This window comes from Muntiacus reevesi, chromosome 9, assembly GCF_963930625.1.
Source record: "Muntiacus reevesi chromosome 9, mMunRee1.1, whole genome shotgun sequence".
Taxonomy (NCBI): Eukaryota; Metazoa; Chordata; class Mammalia; order Artiodactyla; family Cervidae; genus Muntiacus; species Muntiacus reevesi.
Window position 1 is genome coordinate 38,335,752 of NC_089257.1, and position 24,347 is coordinate 38,360,098.

At 39.1% G+C, this 24,347-nt stretch overlaps 1 protein-coding gene across 4 annotated transcripts in view; it reads left to right on the forward strand.

The window, feature by feature from the left end:
- The window catches only part of FAM168A (family with sequence similarity 168 member A), a 199,869-nt gene that overhangs the window by 96,223 nt on the left and 79,299 nt on the right, over nucleotides 1-24,347 (forward strand). The window contains exon 1 of one of the 4 annotated variants that reach the window (XM_065944125.1): nucleotides 21,955-21,973. The exons of the other annotated variants lie outside the window; for them this stretch is intronic. The gene's annotated coding sequence lies outside the window, so the exon portion shown is untranslated. Of the gene's footprint in view, nucleotides 1-21,954; nucleotides 21,974-24,347 lie in introns of those variants that run through there. 4 annotated transcript variants of the gene reach the window in all.

Below are 24,347 nucleotides of genomic sequence, written 5' to 3' on the forward strand. Positions count from 1 at the left end.
TTTGGACCTGTATGTGGGCAGTTTGAATCTCAGTTTGGATTTCCACTGAGACCAAAGCAACCCTTCTTGGGGGGGAGGGGGTTCTCTGGCTTTCAGTTTGCTCAGTTTGGAGCCCCGGGTATGGGGGCAAAGTAGGAGGATAGGAGGGAGCTGAAGATTTCACACCCAAATCTATACCCTTAGGACAAAAGTCTGGCATATTTCACAGAGAGAAAAAGGGCAGCACATATGTTACTTCTATCCATATCCCTTGTTTTCTACAGAACTGGTCTAATTGTAAAACAGTATTATACTTAAGAGACCCTCCAACTGGCCACCGTTTGCCATCCTCCAATGGGTACTGCGGCCATGCAGTATCACATAGGAAGACCAGGTGTGTCTTCTTTAAGCCCTGGGGATCAAATCTATCCAGTTATTCAGGATACAGTTCCAGAGTGAGGCTGGAATTGTTAGCTCCCATCTGTAAGAGAGAAAAAAAGTGACCAGTGCCATCTTTCTACTGGAAGCGTCCCTCCCTGCTCTAGATGGGGGTGTAGACAGACTTTACACCAACAGCTTTTCTTTCCTGGTCAGACTTAGTCTGTCCCTATCGATGCAGGCGTCACACTCGTCCCTCCTGTTTGTACCACCGAGAAGGGGTGGAGATGCACCAGGGGAGACCTGGTGGCATCCCTGACTGATATCCAGCTCTTCACTATTAAAACCTTGCTTGCCTCTGATGCCACCTGGGGTACAATCAGAATAACCTTCTGGAATGCCTCCCAGGCTAAACCGCTGGGGAAAACATCTGTCACCTGAGTGCCTATGCACGACCCTGAGTATATTTCTGACCACAATAAGACCGATAAAACATAAAACTGAGATGTTCCTTCCAAGTGTCACCACACCAATATAACAGCCTCCTTTGGTCCACTAAGAGCCAGTGTTACCAAAGGGAAAAAACCCATTGTAATTCCAATCTGAGTAACCTTTAACCTCAGAGATGCTCTTGGAGCTAGAGCTCCATCTGGCTTCCGACCTTTTGTTTCCTAGCGAGGCTAGGCACTTCCTGACTACCAATCCAAGTTTGGGACCTAAGTCACAGTACACTGTACCAGCGTAGATCACAAGTCCCTTAAAAGCCTATGATCCGATAGATTAGGTTACTATTTCTAATTCCCAAGGAGTTATGAAATGGTCAAAGAGACCGAAAAGTTTGACCAAGAGAGGAGAGTTTGGACCACACACTTTGCCCATTTCTGGTCGGTCCCCGAAGGAGACGTTGGGTGCCTCTTGGTGTTGGCAGGTTGGTATAAACCCCCGACAGTTTCTCTCATAAGCTGTATGGGGTCGCCGCGGAACCAGAGCAGGGCTCCTTACTTGCTTCGCTCAGGGCATTTCATTCATTCACACAACCACACCATAGAATTAGTAAAGTACAGCGGAAAACATGTTCACTAGAACAAAGAACTAGAGCCTCAAGCATCCTTACCTTGTCCTGAAGGATCCTAGACGAGCCCCCAAGATGAAAGGTTGTTGCTGAATGAAAAGACGCCAGGATTCTTGGCCTCCGGAAGAGAAGAATTCAATCTGGGGCCAGAGACGAGGCTTGATCACTCAGAGCTTTTGTGTAATAAAGTTTTATTAAAGTATAAAGGAGATAGAGAAAGCTTCTGACATAGGCATCAGAAGGGGGCAGAAAGAGTACCCCCCTGCTAGTTTTCAGCTGGATGTTATATAGTCACTAGCAGTCTGTTAATGAAAGAAAGGAATGTCTTAAAATTCAGATCGGCACCAGGCCCCACGTCCATAAGATGCATTTTGAGATAATCTTGGCACCAGATGATTCATCCCAGGCCATAAAACGATTGACTTGAATCTTGTAGAAAAGCAGATTACCATACAAATAGTTTCGTTTACATAGATTAGGGGAACAATATCTGAGTATAACATACTGGTTTGTCAAGTAGGTTCTGAGCCACTAGGCGGAACTGACTTGAAGAAAGAGTCTGGGGTAAATGCATAGTACATTAACATATCTTAAGACTAACATTTCCATAAGAAAAATGCATTTGTTAACTCAAGGTTTGAGAATAGTTAACTTTAAGTGAAACCAGGTGTCATTATGGCAACGCAGTATTTTAAGAGAAACCTCCTTTTAAATTTGTATAGAGAAGGAAAAAAGTATGGCTAGTTTGTTTCCTCCTGCCGCTTATGAGAGATAAAAATGTCTGACACTTGCAGCCTATTTCCTCCATTTGGAGACACTTGGCCTTCCTGCCTGTTACCCTCTCAGCAATATGTATTTTTAAAAAATAATTTATCAGTATACTTCTAATTATTTGTTTCATATATGTCTTCCTCACTAGTCAGAAAACTCCATGAGGCAGGAATCACATCTGTCTTGTTCATTGTTAGGCATAGAAAGACAAATTTTTTGGATGAATGAATGAATGAAGAGTTTTCTACAATGCAAACATTCTGTAAAAGTTCCAGAAGCCCATTGATTCATTTAGAGGTTCTTTAGACATTTACTTCAAGGCACTGATTTGGAGGTTAATTGCCCTTGATCTCTGGCCTGAAGGCACTTGAAATCTACTAGAGGAGATGGGCATGGAAAAAAAGTTGTAGTACAAGTTTGTATGAAGTTCTGCAGCAGCCTAGAGAAGGAGGTGAATAATTTACATTTAAAAATTAAACTCAATTTAGTTTAGTATCTGAAATATTTTACCGGAAATATAATAGCATTCAATTCCAGCAATAATTTAAAGTTGGAAAATTACTTAAATTTATTCTATCATGGTACAGCAATGGGGAGCTGTTAATCCCAAGTATATTCATTTTGAATATCAGTTTATCAGGCACTTTCTCAACCATTTATTTAATCACTTATCTATTATTTAATTCTGTCAACAATCTGTTAAGACAAATGGTACAATCCCCCATTTTATAGATGAAGAAATTGAAATCAGAGCAGTTAAATAACTTTTTTGAGGTAGCACAGCTGGTAAAGAACAAAACCAGGGCACAGTTAGGTCTTTCGGCAACAAGCTCAGAGCTCTTTGTATTATATTATAGGCTCATTTTCTAGATCTCTGTAGTGTTCCCTCAAAGGGCCAGAGTTCCTAATGCTTGTGAGTTTTCTAAGACTCTGATTCTTAGGACTTAGCCAGAATGCCATCTTTCATGATGCCTTTCCTATGAGAAGTGATTTCTTCAGCCTCATTTTTCATTTATTAGTATTTTTATGGCAGTTTTACTTAAATGATGTGTTTGACCAACTTTCATCATTTCTCCTACTTAAATTCCTCTTGAGGGCAGGGCAGCTATTCTGAATATTTCTGTGTTAATCAGCACATGTTCATTGAGTCCCTGTATTAGTTCATGGGCTTTTATAATTTATATATCATGAATGATTATAGTTTTTCATATCTTCACTAGAATTCTTTTGTTAATTAAATAGATTGAGAGTGGAACTTTTTCTTTTCCTTCTTTTATTAATTAAATAGTTGTTTTCTCTGGTTTATAAGAAGTAACATAACTATTGAAGTGTTCTACCTTTCTGGAATAAATGTCTTAGAGAAGTCACTATAATTGACCAAAGGGAGCTATTTTGAGGCAGAGTGAACTATGGTACCTCTTTTGTTGGTCCTTTAATGGACCAGAACCTGGTGGTCCGGAGTCCACGATGAGAAAGTAAGAGAGAGCGCTTGTTGGTCCTTTAATGGACCGGAACCTTGTGGTTCCGAGAGTAAGAGAGAGAAAGAGGCTGATATCCCCTGGTTTACGCGGAAAGCCAATAGAGTCCTGTTCTTAGGGCTCACGATGCTGCACGTAGGCACCAGGCGCCCTCTCGAGTGGGTAAAGGCACAGTGCCCCTTCTCAAGAGGGTCTTAGAAGCCAGGGCAAGAAAGTGAGCTCAGCGGGCCTCCGCGCTCCAAGGAATTAGCCAGAAATAGAGACAGAGAAAGAGAGAAGGAATAGAAAGAAGGAAGGAAAGAAAGAAAGAAAGACATGGGGACCAAAGCTCTGATGGAGCAAAGGTGTTTTAACCAACATGGCGTGGGCATATATACTGTCTTACCAGGTGGTTATTTTCAGCAAAGACAAAGATTAAAATTCCAGACTTAGAAAACATAAGATGATCTCTATCAGAGAGAGTTGCAAACAATCACCTTTTACCGTATGGCTTATAAAAAGGGAGAGGGTACTGTAATGGGAAATGCCTGGATTCCTCAGCCCCGGGAAAGGCGTGCCTCTCCTCTTAATTCCTGAATATCCAGGAATCAATAAGGGCCAGAAGGTTCCTGACAGATCCAAAACAGCACACAGGAAGCCTCTTGTTAAATGTTTCCTGACACTCTTCTTCATACATGGAGGTAGTAGCAAGGAAGTTGCCAACAGGGAAGTACTTTTTCATTCTGCTTCTTTAAAAGGACATTTGTCTCTTCCTACTGTCAGGCGAGTGACACTACTAATCTATAGGTAGGTACAGAATTAAGCTTTGGGAGCTTGTATTAATCTTTCTTTGACTAGAATATTTACCTTACTGGATTCTTGTGAAGATCAAATGTATAGGAGGAGCAGCGTATAGAAGATCATTTGGACTTCTGAAGTGCTGTGCATACAGGAGTATGGTTTTTTTATCCTCCAGAGTAATAAATAACTGCTATTTCTGAACTAGCTAAAGCACAGTTCTTCACCCAAACTGTGTGCCTTTTCTTGCCTTTGACAGCATAGAATTCTATTAGAATTTCTTGGTCAACCATCAGGTTCAGTGTCACATTTTTTTCCCTTAAGGCAGTTGCATTATGCCTGGTGTTTTCATATACTTCATTTAATTATCATAACAACTGTAAGGATGCTGCCTCCACTTTAAAGTTGAGTAGATCAAGGACCATTGAGTTCAGATAACTTAGCCAAAATATTAAGTGCAGAGTGCAGATTTTATTTCATGTATTCTGGGTTCATTTTTTGCTAACCCTTATATTAGTCAGGACACACAGAATTATGCTGTGGTGTCAGATTGGCCACAAGATTTGAGTGGCATAACATGACAAAAATTTGTGGATTTCTTGCTCATATGAATTCAGTTTCAGGCCAGGTGACTCTGGAGGGCAGTTGTCTTCCAGGAAGTGATGACTAGCGCATTTATGCTGCTTTTGTCTAGTGCTGCCACAATCCCAACTTAAGACCTCTAGGATGTCTTTGCAGAAAAGAGAGAGAGGGAGGGAGGGAAGAAGTCCATGCTAGAGCTGGAGGGTCATACACCAGCTTTTGAATACTTCTCCCAGAGTGTGAGACAAGTCACCTTCATTGACACATGATTAGCGCTACCGAACTACAAGAGATCTGGGAGCTATGGGGGTCTGCCGGACCACTTCATACAGATGTTTCCCAGGGCAGTTATTTTTACATAGTATATGTTTCCTTCTAACTTGTGTTAGGGATAATTTAACATGTCTGAGCTATATTTTATACTGTGAGTGCCTCGAGGTCAGGAATTAAGTTATTAAATTAAGCTATAGAAATGATCCCTGAAAATATAGTCTTTAAATTATTGAATGAGTTAATTTTTCAGTTCAGTTCAATTAAACATTATTGAATACCTGCAATTTCAAGCTCTGTTTTCTTTCCAAAATATATAGCCTATATCTATTGTCTATATTATAGGTAAGTAATAATATCTAGATAGTTCTAGATTTTACATTCCTTGAGGGCAGTATAGAATGGTGGTTAAAAGCACTGATTTTGAAAATGTAGAATTCTGGGTCTGTCACTTCCTAACTCTCTGACTCTCTGCAGATTTGTTTTGGTCATACTGCATGGCTTGTGGGATTTTGGTTCCCCGACCAGGGATTGAACCTTGGCCCTTTGCAGTGAGAGCTCAGAGTCCTAACTAATGGACTGCCAGGGAATTCCCAAGTTTTTTTTTTTTTTTTTTTTAATATTTATTATAATTTTATTATAATTTTATATTTATTATAATATACAATAAAATCCATTCTTTTAAAGTATACAATTTGTACCTTTTAGTATATTCACAGATTTGTGCAACCACTACTTCTAATTTAAAACATTTTATTATATGGGAAGAAACCTTGTACCTGTTAGCAGTTACTTCCTATTCTCCCCTCCCCTAAGCCCCTGGCAAACACCATACTACTTTCTTTCTATGTGGATTTACCTGTTCTGGATTTGGGCAAGTTATTTAACCTTTCTGTGCCTCGGTTTTCTCATTAACAAGGTAGGGACAATAATACTTAATCAGCTTATTATAAGTGTGATGTGGAATCAGGAAGAGTTAAAAGACTTGGAATTGTGTCTGACACATAATAAATGCTATGTGTTCGTTGTTGTTAGGTTGTATTATTATGTTAACTTTATCATGATCATTATTTTGTTCTCTTTAAGAATTGGACTTATGGTAGACACATTCATCTGATTTCCTCTGGCTCCTACTTTGTGTCAGGCACTGTTTTAGGGAATCTTAAATATGGATTAAAATCCCCGCTCTCAGGTTGTTGACAGTTTTACAGCAGAGACAGATATAGAAAGAGTATATACATATATTCTAATGCAGGCTAACCTTGTGAGGTCGGGATTCTTAGTCACATGATTATAGATGATAAAGCTAAGACCCAGTAATGTTAAATAACTTACCCAGGGCCATGTAGTTAATAGGTAGTTGAGCTGGGATTTGAAACTGAGTCTGACTGATTGCAAAGCCTATTTTTACTATTTCTGATGCTTATAAAACAGTTTACTGCTACTTCTCTAAAATTTTAAGCCCTACATAACAAAAACTGTTTTCAGCTAAAAGAGCCTGAGACTCAGCACATACTTAAAAAAACTCAACTACTGGAGCCCTGCTGTTTTATTCCTTCCTTTACCTGCTCTGGCAAGGAAAAATAAAAAGAACAAAAGAAAAATAACTGAGGACTGAGAAGACCTAAGATGTGGCCTCATCTCTGGGTGAGGCAGGCTGTCTCATTCGGCTTTGTCCATTGTCTTTCTTGCCAGGCTCCTGTCTAGTCCCCTCTCCCTTCTCTGGTCAGTGAGGTTCCATTGTATGAGCAGGGGCTTTAGAACCTCAATGGAGAGTTTTGCAGAGCTTCCTGTAAGAAATGTTCGTGTTGTTAGCCGTGACCTCCTGGCAGCAGTTGTATTCATCATTAGGCTTCAACTTTCCCATCCCCCCTTTGAGGTTCCATTGAATCTGCCGGTCACAGAGCAGCTTCCATTGAATCCAGCAGCCTGTGTCTGGTTACGTTAGGCATTATCTGTATTGCACTTTTTGGCTTACCTCTTTAATGAGCTAGTTTTGTGCTTATTTTCTACAGAATATAAAAGCTGATAGAGCCCTTAAAAGTCCTTAACCTAGGGAATTTCCCGGCAAGTGAAAGATGCTAGAGAATAGAGGTTGGGGCTAAGTGTTAAAAAGCTTAAAATTTAGATGTGAAGATTTTACTTTTATTTCCATTAATACCATGGTTTATGTTTACTTCTTCTTTGAAGATGAGTTGTGGGAACCCTGGATGGCAGCTGAGTAATGAACTCTCTGCCTTTATACACTGTACAGATTGGAACTTTGTTTTAAACATTTTACTTTGATGCACTTACCATATGTAGCTCTGGCTGTTCTTGAGTGGCCTCAGAGGTCCATGATGTATCATCATTTCCCACTTTTCTGAGGTGAGTGTTTGAAAAGTATTTGATGAGGCAGTGGTGACATTTCTAAATTTGAGGATTCTTAAGCCATCTCTGGGGAATTTGTTCACAGATGATATGGTTTTTGATATATTCCCTTCCCACATACTTTATACTCAAGTCCGCAGCTGGCCTATCCTGGGTTCTGATCACAGAGCTATTCCCTGACTTGTCTGTATGACCACTGATAAGTCTCTTTCTCTTTGTTCTTGTATCCATAATAACAATGATGCTGACTGCATAATCTCTAAATACTCCTGTGGTTCTGATATTTTAGGACTCTGTATATGGGATGCAGATCAGCCTTTTCTTTGACATTCTTCATAATACACAGATCATAATGTGTGTATTAAGACCTATTTGTACCACAGTGACTACATACGTATTGGCTTATTCGTCACATGCTTATGAAACAGATCCCATTGATGATCTTGCTACTGTTTTTTTGAGTATTTTTCTTGTGTCCTGTCCTTTTTATGTTTTCTTCTGGCTGCACCTTCTGTCATCCTGTGGAAAAGGCCAGGCCCAGATACTGCTGTGTTCCAGTAGTATCAGAAAAGCATACAACAGAGAAACACAACCAGCTTACTTCAATTTAAACTGCCCTTCCGCTAGCTACAGATTATCAACTCCTGCAAAAGCAGCCTGCAGGGCTGGAAGGAGGGGTCAAGGCAATTTTGTCCTGACTTGGTGGAAAAACCCCAAGCCTTGCCTCTCCTTTCAGTTGCAAGTACGTAGCTTGCATTTCCACTCCTGCTTTACTGCAGTATTAAAGATGTTTGGAAGGAGGCCAGAGATGCAAAAGAAGGAGTTAGCTATATTTAGAAAAATGTTGTTTAAGATAGCTGTCTTTGGTCATGTTTTTTCCTCATTTTTATTGATTTGCTGCATAGTTTTGAATATGAGTAATAGTAAAAAGTATTCCAAACATTTCATAGCAGTTTAAATTTCAGAGTTATTTTTCTCCTTATCTAATACATCTTTATAAACAACCTGGAGATGATGCATACTATGAAAAGTTACTTTTTATTGAGTATTTACTATGTGCCTGACACAGTGCTGAGTGCTTTACATGTATTATTTAACTTTTATATCAACTGTAAAAGTGGTTTTATTACCGTTTGAAACAGATGAAGATACTAGGAACCAAAGGAATTAAGTAAGGTGCCCATTCACACAGTTAATATGTGATGGAGTTATGGTTTGAATCTAGCCACAGTGCCTGGCTTCACAGCTGCTGGTTCTGTTAACTTCTGAGTTTTATAGACTCTCTAGGAGGTATAGCTGGAGAAGGGCATGGCAACCCACTCCAGTATTCTTGCCTGGAGAATCCTGTGGACAGGGGAGCCTGGTGGGCTACAGTCCATAGGGTCGCACAGAGTGGAGCATGACTGAATGTCCCATAGCACACAGCATAGCATGCAGCACAGGAGGTATACCATTGTATTTTTCTTAATAGAGAGATTATACCTTGTCAAGAATCACATGGCCTATATGTGGTAAATGTAGGACCTGAAGTTTGATCATTTGATATAAATCTATACCCCCTTTTTTTTGCTTTTATTTTTAGCTATCTTATTTTTATATCTTAATAAGATGAACCACTAATGTTTTTTTGGATTAGTCTTGGATTAGTCTTTATAATTTATAAATAAATTATAAAAAGGGCTTACTTAAGATACAAAGAAAAATAAGATGTTCTCAAGGAACTAATAATGAATTGTAAGAAAAAGAAATGCAAAAAAACAAGTATTTTTTAAAAGTGAAAAAAAGATTAAAAAAATAAAATGAAAAAAGACGTTTTAAATAAAAAAATTAGGAAAAAAAGAAAATATTAAAGAAACACAGGTATAGAATGAGAAGTTCTCCCACTATATATTAAGTGGGGAAAAACCTCTAACTGAGTGGTTTGGACTATGAGTGATTTAAATAAGGGAAATATAATTGTGAGATATGATTTCATAGGGAGAGGGTTTATTTTGGGGGAGGGTGTTAAGTGTAGTATATAATAAACACAAAACTCTCTTAAGTGTGAGTAGGAAAAATATTTTTGGAGCTGTGTTTTGTTTTTGTAGGAACACAACTCTGAAATGTTTATGTGAATAGGAAAAGCAATGTATGTGAAACTTTCATGAATTTATCATTTAGTATATTTGTATTTTCAGTGCCTAGCTTACATAAATGTTTATTGAATGAATGAATTTTGGGTCTGACTCTGAAGGTACAGGGGGTCTGTATCATTAGTATTGTAATATGAAGTGCTATAAAGGGCTAAAGATGGAAACTTTAATGAATACCTAGTCCAGCTTCTTCTTCTAACTGATGTGAGAAGTAGGACCCAGGGAGTGGAAGTGACTTTTCTGGTAAATTATAAAGGAGAACTAGAATTCACTGCTCCTGACAGTACTAATGATTTTCTGGAATAAATTGCCAATATTTTCAGAGATTTCATGAATCCAGGTAAAATGTATAGAGTAAATATTGTTGAAAGTATTTGATTTACTGATTTCTTTACAGATAAAGTTAGGCTATAATGGTTTGTTCTTTTCTTATTTCTGTAGTTCTGTATTCAGTTCAGTCACTCAGTCATGTCCGACTCTTTGCCACCCCATGGACTGCAGCACTCCAGGCTTCCCTGTCCATCATCAACTTCCAGAGCTTGGTGAAACTCATGTCCATCGAGTCAGTGATGCCATGCAGCCATCTCATCCTCTGTCATCCCCTCTTCCTCGTGCCTTCAATCTTTGCATCAGGGTCTTTTCCAATGAGTCTCCTGCATTGCAGATGGATTCTTTACCAACTGAGCTATCAGGGAAGCCTGTAGTTCTAGATTAGACACGTTCAGTAGGTTGAACCTAACTTTTGATCATAATTCTCCTGTGGTGCACATACAGCAGAGCTTTCCCCCTCAAAGGCCTGGTTGGAAGCACTGGCCTTCATTTCTTATGTATAATTTACCTCTCCTTCCTGGTGTTTGAGTCTTGTTGGTCTTGATAAATGCCTGTTTTCTATGCACAGCATGCAGTTAACATGGAGTCCTGGTGTGGAGCTGCTTAGAAAGCGGTGGGTGAGAACACATGTGAGAGGGGGCAGTTAAAGGTAGCTTGTGCCTTTGGTTAATTAAACTAAGAGAGCTTGTCTGATCATAATGAGTCTGTAAATCTCAGTGCCAGAATGGGAAATTGATGTGAAAAGGATTCATTGGTCTTGTTTCACCCCAGAAAGGAATGGAGGTCAAAAGGGTCCAGATGTAGGGGAGAAATTGGAGTCAGTAGTCCCAGATTTGACTCTGGGCTCAGTCATTTATAAGCCATGTGACCTTGGACAGGTTCCTTAGTCTGAACCTCAATTCTCCCATCTATAACATGGTGTTAATAATACCAAGTATCTCAGAAAATTCAGTGCTTCCCCAGATATCTGTGAGACTTGCTCCTCTCCTCCTCTTTCAGATCTTTCCTCAAATATCACCTTCGTGTGAAGCTTTCCCTAACTATTCTCCTAAATATAATCCCTATCCTGACACTCCTTATTCCCTACCCTGTGTTTTTTTTTCATATCACTAAATGGCTTTTTTTTTTTTTGCTGTTTGTTGATTGTCTTGCTCCCACTCATAACAACAACAAAATATAGCAATAATAGTAGCAGCTAATTCTTATATATGGGGCACTGTTTCAAGCACTTTACATATATATTAACTAATTTAGCCTTTATAGAAAGCCTATTAGGCAGTACTGTTGTTATCCCCATTTTATAGATTAAAAAACTGAGGCATGGAGAAGTTAAGTAATTTTCAGGGAACACATAGGTGGTTAGCAGTGGAGTCAGAATCTGAACCTAAGCTCTCTGGCTCCAGAGTTCTTGCTTTTCACCACTGTCCTACACTGCCTCACTGGAACATAAGATTCTTGAGGACAGGGATGTTTGTCTTTTTATTTACTGTTGCTTCCCTTGTACCTAGAATAGTACCTTGGCACATAGTAAGCAAGAATATTTGTAGAATGAATGAATACATGTGATAACATGTGAGGGAAGAAAGGGTAAATGGCTCACAACTCATTGTTGTGAGTTTCAGCCTTGGCCATCTTTATCTTCTGGGGTCCTCACTATTGCTCTAGTCCTGTGCTATTCAGCACAGTAGCCAGTAGCACATATCAAGTGCTCAGTAGCACATGCGGCCGATAGCTTCTGTATTGAACAGCACAGATGTAGAACATTTCTGTCACCGTAGAAAGTTCTGTTCGGACCAGCCAGAGGGTAAGTGAGGTGAGGCCTGAGGAGGAGCAAGTGGTGAGAATGGAAAGATAGAGAGGGATGGGCTTGTGGAGGGCTTTGGATGCTAGCATAAAGTTTGGACTTTATTTTGAAGCCAGTGGTTCCTGAAATTGCCATAAGTGTACAGTGCAATAGTGTTAACTACATGTACCTTGTTGTTCAACAGATCTCTAGAATGTTCCTCTTGCAAAACTGAAACTTTATCCATTAAACAACAGCTCCCCATCCTTCAACAGCCCCTGGCAACCACCATTCCTTCTGTTTCTAAGAGTTTATCTGCTCTAGATACCTTATATAAGTGTAGTCCTGTATTTATTTGCCTTTTTGTGACTGGTTTATTTCACTTAGCATAAAGTCCTCAAGGTTTATTCACAGAGTAGCATATAACAGGGTTTTCTTCATTGCTAAGGCTTAATATTATAATATTGCATATATACACCAATTTTCTTTATTCATCTGTCAGTGGACATTTAAGTTTCTTCCACCTCTTTGTTATTGTGAGTAATGCTGCAGTGAACATGGGTGTGCACATATCTCTTAAAGATCCTGTTTTCAGTTCATTTGGAGCTAAACTCCAAAGTGGGATTGCTGGGTCATGTAGTAATTATATTTAAAAGTTTTTGAGGAACCTCCATACCATTATTTCCGTAGTGTCTGCACTACTTTATATTCCCACAAATAGTCCACAAGGGTTCCAGTTTCCCTGCATCCTTGCCAGTGCTTGCTATTTTCTGGTTTTTTATTTTTTAATGGTGGCTATCCTCACAGATTTGAGGTGGTATTTGATTTGTATTCCCCTGATGATTAGTGATGTTTTCATATGTGTGTTGGCCATTTGTATATCTCCTTTGGAGAAATGTCTGTTTGTGTTGTTAAATAGAGTTATTTGTGAAGCTCTGTTGTAAATAAGAACTGCAGCTGATTCTGAAGGAGAGTGGTGATGAGTGGGTCAGCAACTGTGATGGAAAGTGAGGAGACTTGGATCACTCAAGCTGCATTATTCTTGACTGGGTTATTCTTGGCATCACACGAAGTCTCCAGGTTGATTCTTTTGTGATGTCTATACCATTAAGTTTCAAATTAGACAGGTTCCCTGGGGAGTCTTCACTGTGTCCTGGTATTATCCGTGCTTCCGTTTTGTGATCTTTTAGCTTCTTCTGTTACAATCTCTTTCCTTTTTATCAAGAGTGTTGGTGCTGTTGGGCAAGAATCTAATTCTCCTTTGCTCCCATCCCCCTTTTTTCCTTTTTTCTTCCAGCTTCATCACAGTCAGTCTCTTACTGATCCTATGCACAGGACTGTAGCCCAGAGCATCCTGGGGCCTTTGCACCTAATAAGGGTGGTTCTGCCAGGTTTTTCTGAACCTTTTTGTCCTGAGACAAAGGATTTGGCCTGGTATTTAGTCTTAACTGTTTGGATGCAGCAGCTCCTGATTCAGAGTCTTTGACCTCCCATTGCAAGGGCTCAGTGGACTTTGAACTAACCAGTAAGCAGAGGAGATCTCTTTTCCTTTGGGTAGAAAAGTGGCTTCACTGTCACTCTTCTGCCTGGGAGTCTGGAGGCCTGAGGTGCAGTCCTGGATCTGTTACTGACTTGCTGGGTGACTTTGAGCAAGTTACTGGGTCTCTCTCTTCTCTGTTGGAAAACAAAAGTCTTGAATTAAATGACCTTTGAGATCCTTCCAGTGACATTTGGAATAAGATATGATTGCTGGTTAAAAAATAATCCATGTGATGGATAAAGATGTGGTACATACATACAATGTAAATATTACTCAGCCATTAAAAAGAATGAAATAATGCCATTTGCAGCAACGTGGATGAACCTAGAGATTGTCATACTGAGTGAAGTGAGTCAGACAGAGAGGAGCAATATCATGTGACATCCCTTATGTGTAGATTCTAAAATGATACAAATGAACTTACTTACAAAATGGAAAGAGACAGACTTGAAGGATGGACTTATGATTGCTTGGGAGAAGAGATAGTTAAGGATTTGGGGATGGACATGTACACACTGCTATGTTTAAAATGGATAACCAACACGGACCAACTGTATAGCACATGGAACTCTACTCCATGTTATGTGGCAGCCTGGATGGGAGGGGAGTGTGGGGGAGAATGGATACATGTATGTATATGATGGTTGAGGTGCTGCTGTTCTCCTGAAACTATCACATTGTTTGTTAATTGGTTATACTCCAGTACAAAACAAAAAGTTTAAAAATATGATCCATGTGAATAATATAAATTAATGTGAATAATAGACGTTTCATTTGCAAATGTTAAAAACATGCTACTTTTGTTTTTTGTTTGTTTGTTTTAAATATTTATTTTTGGCTGTGTTGGGTCTTAGTTGTGACACGATGTCTTCCCTAGTGCCATGAGGGCTTCTCTCTAGTTGTGACGTGCTGGCTTACTTGCCCCCCCCAACCCCCAACAGCGTGTGGAATCTTAGTTCCCTAAGAACCTGCATCCCCTGCATTGGAAGGCGGATTCTTTATTTTTTCAAGGTATTAATAAATTTATTGAATATGAAAACCTAGCTATAAAAAAGCAACTGTGTGTTTAACACATGACAAGTTAATCTAGTGTATATTGGGAAAGCACTGTGAAAGTACTAACACAGCGATTGACTTATGCCCCAAACAGCCACCCCACCAGGGTGCCTTTCATGACCCCAAAGCTTCCCAGGGACCACCGGTTCAGGACCACCTGCACCCTGGAGATGCTTTCTCCCCTTGTCACCAAATGTCCCGCACAACAGCTCAGCAGGCAGCATGGGGATCTGCAGACCCTTCCTCTTCTTTCCCAAGTCTAGAGGTCTGGCCTGCCACGTGGAAGGCGGATTCTTAACCACTGAACCACCAGGGAAATCCTCCAAAACATGCTACTTTGGAATAGCAAATATTTATATTAATAGGCATATTATGAAAAACAGACAGATACATATTTGACCTCCTTCCTAAAAATATTTGGTAATATCAAAGCAGATCAGTATCTCCTTCTAAACATTAGTCTTCTTTATCCAAACTTTTATATAATATTACATTTTTTATTAAGGGTCATTTTGCTTCCTAATGAACATGTTGGAATTTATTTTCAGAGTAGCAGGTTACTCCATCCGAATGATATGTAGTTGGAAATATTTGTGCAAGAGTGCAGATCAATTTGGAAATCTCAATGGAACTGGAAGGAAAAAATTCCTACAGTGAACTTTTGAGTTTATCTTGAATAGCTAAGTAAATGGTGGTCAGCCTTATAGTTTTTGATCAATTTTATCTGAAATTAAAAATCTGGAATATTTTAAAATCTAGTATTTTCATGCTGTAATATGGATAAATCTTGAAAACATTGTGCTTTAGTAAATAGAAAATAGAATGGTGGTTGCTGGGAAGTGGAGAAAATGAGGAGTTAGTATCTAATGGGTACAGAGTTTCAGATGGGGAAGATGGAGATGTTCTGGAGATAAATGTTGGTGATTTGCATAACATTGTAAATGTACTTAATGAAATTGTATACTTAAAAATAGTTAAAATGGCACATTTTATGATATATATTTATCACAAACAAAAAACCCCTCCAGGGTTTTAAGTCCAGTGCCTATAAGACTGGTTGCCTAAATTTTGGTCAGCCATCCCTGCCTTGTATTACAAATGATGAACCCCTTTTTCCTCAACACCTTACTGTGCTGTAGTACTCTACAGTTTAGGAAATGTCTTCTCCTCTGCTTTCCCTTTGAATATTCAGAGTAGCCACAAGAAGTGGGTAGAGAGGAGTAGATTCGAGATCCTAAGAGGTTTGTCACTGATAGGTCAGGGACAGAAATAAGAGCCTAGACCATATGGTCTGTCTAGTTCCAGAGCCTCCCTGTCCATCAGTGCAGGGGCCGAAAACTTAAAGTGGGGTGTTTTCAAGAATGGGGCCTTGGCATCTTTGAAGCAAAATAGTTCCTCCAGCAAAGAATTCCTTGAGTAGAGCTCAGTGGCAGAGCAGTTGAGTGCTGCACTGCTGACTTACAAGTGGGGTCTGGTTTGTCTCTAGATCTTCAGCAGAGCATCTTGACGAAGGAGACTGATCACATCACATCATCTCATCAAAGTTTGATTGATTTAATACTACATACTCAACTTTATTTTTCCCTAAAGGGAATTAGTTTTTAAAATTTGCATAATAAAATAGGATCAAAAGTAAATAAAGAGATTCATAATGAAGGGGGAAATAAGGAAAACAGAGTAAGTGAAGCCAGAAGTTCTTGCTTATTACTAAGGTTTGGTTCAACCCTGAGTATCCTAGTGGCCAGAGCAATGCCTTGTCTAAGGTTCACAGTATCCATCATTCATTCATTTATTCTTTCAACTGATGGTTTATTTCTGTTGAGTGTTTGAATAGTCAGAAGGCACACATTGATATCTGGGTGTAATGTCTGAAGAGAATATAGATCATCTTAAACAATAGACAACATTTATGGTTTTGCCACAATAAGCTTGATGGTAGGGTCTGTGTATGGTTTACTTCTGTTTAGTCTGTACCTGGCACCAGTAATTGACTTAGAGTAAATGCTTACTATGAATCTACTGAATAAATAAGAAATGGTTTTTGACAAAAAAAATTATTGGACTTAAAACACTGGAGGGTTTTTTGTTTGTGGTGATAAATATATATCATAAAGTGTGCCATTTTAACTATTTTTAAGTATACAATTTCATAGCATTAAGTGCATTTACACTGTTAGGCAAAGTTGATTTGCAATGTTGTGTTACTTTCTGATTTACAGCAAAGTGAATCAGTTATAAATATACATCCATCCATCCACTCTCTTTTAGATACTTTTCTCATATAGGTCATTACAGAGTCTTGGTAGAGTTCCCTGTGCTATACAGTAGGTTCTTATTATCTATTTATCTATTTTATATATAGTAGTGTGTATATGGGGCTTCCCGGGTAGCTCAACTGGTAAAGAATCTGCCTGCAATGCAGGAGACCCCGGTTCCATTCCTGGGTCAGGAAGATCCCCTGGAGAAGGGGTAGGCTACCTACTCCAGTATTCTTGGGCTTCCCTGGTGACAGATGGTAAAGAACCCTCCTGCAATGCAGGAGACCTGGGTTTAATCTCTGGATTGGGAAGACCCTATGGAGGAGGACACGGCAACCCACTCTAGTATTCTTGCCTGTAGAATCCCCACAGACAGCAGGGCCTGGCGGGCTACAGTCCATGGGGTTGCAAAGAGTCGGACACAACTGAGCGACTAAGCACAGCACAGCGTGTATATGTCAGTCCCAGTCTCCCAGTTTGCCTCCCTCCTTTCCCCCTGATAACCTGTTTTGTGAGTAAGTTCGTTTATACCATTTTTTTTAGATTGCATGTAATAAGTGATATCATACAAATATTTGTCCTTCTCTGTGTCACTTACTTCAGTCAGTATGACAGTCTCTAGATCCATCCATGTTGCTACATAGGCTGGTTTTTCATTCTTTTTATGGCTGAGTAATATTCCATTGTGCGTGCGCGTGCTTGTGTGTGTGTGTGTATACCACATCTTCTTTTTTTATTTTTTTAAATTGAAGGATAATTGCTTTACAGAATTTTGTTGTTTTCTGTCAAGCCTCAACATGAATCAGCTATAGATATACATATGTCCCCTCCCTCTTGAACCTCCCTCCCATCTCCCTCCCCATCCCACCCTTCTAGGTTGATACAGGGCCCCTGTTTGAGTTCCCTGAGACATATAGCAACTTCCCATTGACTATCTATTTTACATATGGTAATGTAAGTTTCCATGTTACTCTCTCCATACATCTCACCCTCTCCTCCCTTCTCCATGTCAATAAGTCTGTTCTCTATGTCTGTTTCTCCATTGCTGCCCAGCAAATGAATTCTTCGTCTACCACATCTTCTTTATTCATTCCTCTATCAATGCACAGGAAATGATTGCTGTAGAATGATTTACATTATAAAGGATATAATGTAAAACTTACACAATGAAATGAGTTCATAACAGTCATTTTGATGTTCAGCGAATACTGAATACCTGTGGCATATAGTTGGTCCTTTGTTGGGCCTTGTGGGAGATAAAGACATGAGTAAATTATAGCTTTGTCCTTACGGGGTATTTTTTTAAAAAACCAAGGATACAAAGTCCTGTGTAGTGACATAGACTGCTTTGGGAGGACAGTGAGAACTCAGAGGAGAGTTCATTATAGGCTGTCCAGTTTTCTCATGGGTAAGATGGAGTTAGTAAATAATACCTACTTCATAAGGTAGATGTGAAAATTAATGTAGCTGTAAGTAGATGTAACATGTAAAACTCCAAGAAAAATTCCTCTCATAGTTAAGTACTTCATAAACAGTAGCTAATATAATATTCAGGGAAGATACCCTGGAGAAAGGGTACATGGAGTTAGGTTCTTTAGATCCCCATGCTCCTCTCTACCATAACACGTGGATATTCTTATTTGACTCTTTATTTGTTCCTCTTCTTTGCTAGCTCCAGTGTCCTTAAGGGCTTGTACCATAACTTATTCATCTTCACATCCCTACTGCTGGTATATGGGATAATAATGCCTGGTATAAAATAAAGACCTAGTGAAGATTTATTGATGAAAAGAAGAAAGCAAGCAAGCATATTTGGGAGCCAAACAGGCCTGCTTCTTTAGCAACTGAGAAAGTTCTAAAGACATACTTTATGGGCACCCATTTCTGCTGTGAAATATATCTGACAGCATATTCTGCCATGCTGTTATTCTGCCTCTACATTCCTTCATTCCTTACTGCCTTTATACCCCTGCTGGACTACTTCTGCTGAACTCTAAGCAAATGGACATAATCGTTGGTGGGTAGTTCGTTCATAGCAGTCATAGACCCTCAGATCAATATTTCCAGATTCCCAGTTGTTTATTGGCCATCTCAGCCTCTGCTTGTTCAAAATTGAATGCTATATTTCATTACTTACCTTAGAAACCTCTTATTTCCCCCACATCAAGTGTTGCATACAGAGAGTTTACAAGAGAGTTTCTAAATCCTGTCAGTTATAAGTCTAAAAAATATTTCCTATATTCTTTCCTTCTTTTCTATTTCGGCTCTTTCTAGTTCAGACCTTCTGTTTCTCTTCTGCCAGTCCATCATCCATCTTCTCATGAAATGTTGTTCTAAAACACAGATAGGATTATGTCACTTTGTTACTATAATCCTTCATGGCTCCCTATTCATCTGCATAACAATTCTTTTTATATTAAATGGTTGCTGTTCAGTCACTCAGTCATGATCGAACTCTTTGCAACCCCATAGACTGCAGCACGCCAGGCCTTCCTGTCTCTCACCATCTCCCACAGCTTGCTTAAACTCATGTCTATTGAGCTGGTGATGCTATCCAACCATCTCATACTCTGTCATCCCCTTCTTCTGCCTTCAATCTTTCCCAGCATCAGGGTCTTTTCCAATGAATCAGCTCTTCGCATCAGGTGGCCAGAGTATTGGAGCTTTAGCTTCAGCATCAGTCCTTCCAGTAAATATTCAGGGTTGATTTTCTTCAGGATGGACTGGTTTTGATCTCCTTGCAGTCCAAGGGACTCTCAAGAGTCTTCTCCAACACCATAGTTCAAAAGCATCAGTTCTTCTGTGGTCAGCCTTCTTTATAGTTCAACTCTCACATCCATACATGACTACTGGAAAAACCATAGCTTTGCCTAGATGGACCTTTGTTGGCAAAGTAATGTCTCTGCTTTTCAGTATGCTGTCCAGGTTTGTCCAGGTTTGTCATAGCTTTTCTTCCAGGAAGCAAGCATCTTTTATTTATTTATTTATTTTATATTGTAGTGGGTTTTGTCATGCATTGACATGAATCAGCCATGGTTTTACATGTATTCCCCATCCCGATCCCCCCTCCCAGCAAGCATCTTTTAATTTCATGCGTGAAGTCACCATCTGCATTGATTTTGGAACCCAGGAAAATAGTCAGCTACTGTTTTCTCTGTTTCCCCATCTATTTGCCATGAAGTGATGGGACCAGGTGCCATGATCTTAGTTTTCTGAATGTTGAGTTTTAAGCCAGATTTTTCACTCTTCCCTTTCAATTTTATCACTCTTCAGTTCCTCTTCACTTTCTTCCATAAGGGTGATATCAACTGCATATCTGAGGTTGTTGATATTTCTCCCAGCAGTCTTGATTGCAGCTTGTGCTTCATCCAGCCCAGCATTTCACGTGATGTACCCTGCAAATAAGTTAAATGAGCAGGGTGACAACATACAGCCTTGACATACTCCTTTCTCAATTTGGAACCAGTCTGTTTTTCCATGCCTAGTTCTAACTGTTGCTTCTTGACTCACATACAGGTTTCTCAGGAGACAGGTAAGATGGGCTGGTATTCCCATCTCTAAGAATTTTCCACAGTTTGTTGATAGTTTCCATTTTATAAATGAAGAGATAATTGCCTTCTTGTAGCAGGTAGCCTCACTCCCCAGGTGGCACTAGTGGTAAAGAATCTGCCTGACAAAGCAGGTAGATGTAAGAGATGAGGGGTTCAGTCCCTGGGGCAGGAAGATCCCCTGGGAGAAGGAAATGGCAACCCACCCCAGTATTCTTGCCTGGAGAATCCCATGGACAGAGGAGCCTGGTACAGTCCTTGGGGTCTCAAAGAGTTGGACACAACTGAAGCGATTTAGCACGGTACAGCAGGTAGCCTCAAGTTGACTAGTACGCCTCTTTTTTGAGTAAGATCTAAAACTGTACACCTGGGAGGAGGACAGTCTACAGTCCTGGGGAAACCTACGGACATTATGGGTCCCAGGTCATTGAAAATCATGTGTGATGAGGATGTTTCCTCAGATGAAATAATGATAAAGCCACCATTTGTTAGGTGTTTACATGTGTTCTGGTAAAACATGTGTTGTCTCATTTAATCCCCTCAACAATCCTAGAATGTAATTACTTCTAGTATTTCCACTATGCAGATGAGGAAACAAGTAAGCTGTCCAAGGCTTCACAGCTGCTATGGCTTAAAAACCTATGTTCTTAACCATTCATTATATGAAATTGCTCGGCAATACTTTTGCACATATTACTTCCCCAGGAAAGGTAGTAACTTTGGGTGCTATAAACTTGCTGTTGAGAATTCCCAATATAGTGGGCTTCATGGGTTTGCCTCAGAGAATTAACATATTCTGATTACACTTTGACTGAATGAGTTCTTCAAATACCTGCATTTCTTTTATATTCCCTTAGTATCCTGTGTTTCGTGACAGATGGATCTAAAATGCCAAGAAAGATATAGGACCAGCAAAAGGGCAGAAGGGCATTTCTGGAACTGCATTGTCATATGCCTTATTTGTTCATTTGTCTTTCCATCTAATTGTTTGATTATCTGTCTATCCAGAGGATGGTAGCAAGGTGATACAATGGGAAGTCTCCAGTTTAAGGGCAGGAGACCTGGGTTTTGTTCAGGGCACCTGTCCACAACCCTGACTTGTCGTGTATTTCTAGGGTAGTCTTGTCCTTTACCTATGCCTTAGTTTTCTCTTCTAAATAAAATAAAATAAGAATAAATAAATAAATAAAAATCAGTAAAGCTATTGGGTGTTGTGACCATAATCCTCTTCTGGCTGTCTCTTTCCACCTAAATGTGATGGGTAATATGGCACTTGTACTTTTTAAAGGGAGCACCACTATTTTCTTTTACTGTGTCACAGGCCTTATCTAAGAAGATAAAATTTGGTTTATATTTTTGCATTGCAAACCTAGCCTCTTGTAAACATTAAAGAGGGGCTCTCTGAGCACTGTTGATTCATAGTCTCTCTAGAAATGCCCGATCACTGTTTTTTATAGTTTGGTATAGCAAGTCTGGCCACAGCAACCCATTTCCAGCAAATTATAATTTCGCTTTAGAGTTGTGTGATAATTTAAAGTCATTGTATTATGTGGTTATGAAACCATGTTTATTCAGCAAATATTTTCAAAGTACATACTTTGTGCTTGACTTTGTTCTAGGTATCAGGAATCTCTGCATTTCATTTACAGGTAAGAGAAGAGGTGGTATTAACCTTTTACATGGAAAGATCTGTTATCTGTGGAAGCCTTTTTGATATTGAGATCCTTGTGGCAGATTCCTAGAAATAAGAGTGCTCCTGCATTTCATCTTTAAACTGAAGTATTTTCTGAGACGAAATGATAACGTACACAACTGTGAAATGCAGTAATATAATGTGCAGTCTGATTACATTTGGCAGACAGTATAAAGAAATAGATAACTACGATAAAAATGGGCTTTCTTGTGTATAGAATTAAGGAGAACTAACACCGAAACAGTTTTCCTAAATTTGGTAAGAACTAATGTGATATTAAACTGTTGAATTCCAATAAAAGCTTTCTTTTAACTTACCCATTAGTTAATTCATTCATCTAGTCGAAAACCTTTACTGAGCACCCTGCTTTATACCAAGCCCTTTACTGGAAATTCAGTGGTGAATAAAATAGATATGGTCACTTAACCTTATGCTGCTTAAAATGTAGCAGGAAGAAAAGAATCGGGCAGGCAAATCATAGTCACAAGTATTTATAACAGAGAAGTTTCAGAGAGTCCTGGGATCATAAAATGGACTGTAGCCATGCCCAATCTGGCTTTCTGAAATTTTTGGGGTTTTTTTGGACTGCACCACACAGCTTGTGGGATCTCAGTTCCCTCACCAGGGATTGATCTTGTACCCTCTGCAGTGAAAGCATGGAGTCCTAACCACTGGACCACCAGAGAATTCTCTGAGATCCTTCCTAAGAGCTGAGAGGACACAATTGAGAAATGGGGACAGAATGAGAATATTCCTGCCATGTTTTCCCTGCAATTCTATGTTACAGCTTTTCAGAAGGATACAGTGTTCTTTAAATGTGCCTTGCTCTCTCATTGTATAATTTCACAAATGACCTTTCCTTCTCCTCCCTCTGTAGAATTCTTGTCATCCTTCAAAACATAGATCAATATTCTTTTGAAATCTTATATATCTCTCCCCTCAAATAATATTAGGTTCAGCTACATATAATAAATCTAAAATAACAATAGTTTAAAACATAAGATTTTATTTTCTCGTGTAAAACAGTACAAAAGTAGTCCAGGGCTGAAATGATCAAGGACCCAGGTTTCTTCTGTCATCCTTGGTTTGAGACTTCCATTCTCAAGGTCACTTCACAGAAAAGGTTGATGAGCTCCAGTCATCATGTCCTAATTCCAGATAACAGGTATGAGGAAGAGGAGAAGGAAAGACACCTCCTCCAACTAACAGTGATCCCTTTAAGTGTAAGTCCTATACAATATTTCAGTTATAGCTCATTGAGCAGAACTAATCACATAGCCTCATTTAACTACAGGAGAGACTGGGAAATAGAATCGTTTAACTGAGCATATTGCCATCTAGTGGCAATCAGAACATCTTTCCCACCACCCCCCCGCCGCTACCCTTTAGTAAACTGTTCTTTCTTTAAATTCTAGCATTCCGTGTAATAACAGTACAATTTTGCTATTGTTAGTTTTTGTGTTTTTCTCCCTCCTACAAACACCTCAGGGACAGGAATTATGTCCTGCTCTCTCTGACTTAGTAACACTTTGCTCAGACCTTGTCCCAAGAGATTTCAGTCCATGTGTATAAATGAGGATATTGAATTAAATGACTTAATTCCTTTTAGTGCATTAAAAAATTCTGTATTTTTTCCTTGATGAGTCAAGAATCACAAATTTGTGTTATTTTAATAGCTTTATTGAGGTATAACATATATGATAAAATTCAACCATTTTAAGTATGCTATTCAATGCTGTTTAGTAAATTTACTGAGTTGTGCAACTGTCACCAAAATCCAGTTTAAACCATTTTTAATTACCCCAAAGAGATCTCTTGCTCTCATTAGCTGTCAACCTCTGCTTCAGGTCCTCCTAGGTGACCAAATATCTATCTGCCCCATGATTTGTCTTCTCTGAACATTTCATATAAATGGAATCACATAATATGCTGTCTTTTGTTTAGGCTTCTTTCAGTTAGCACAATATTTTTGAGGTTAATTAATGCTATGATATGTATCAGTGGTTTGTTCTTTTTTATTGATATTGTTATTAATAAAATTTGTAAGTTATTTTCTTAGTGGTTGTTTTGGGGATTAAACATATATCTTTATTACACATTACGTATTATAACATGCATATTATAATCTATTTCATGTGCAAACAATCTGGGACTTCCCTGGTGGTCCAGTGGTTAAGGCAGTGCTGCCAGTTCAGAGGGCACAGGTTTGATCCCTGCTCAGGGAACTAAGATTCTGCATGCCTACGGCATAGCCAAAAGGAAAAAGAGAAGAAAAAAACACGTATACAGTCAATGTACTTCACATTATAAACTAACGATTTCAGTAAACT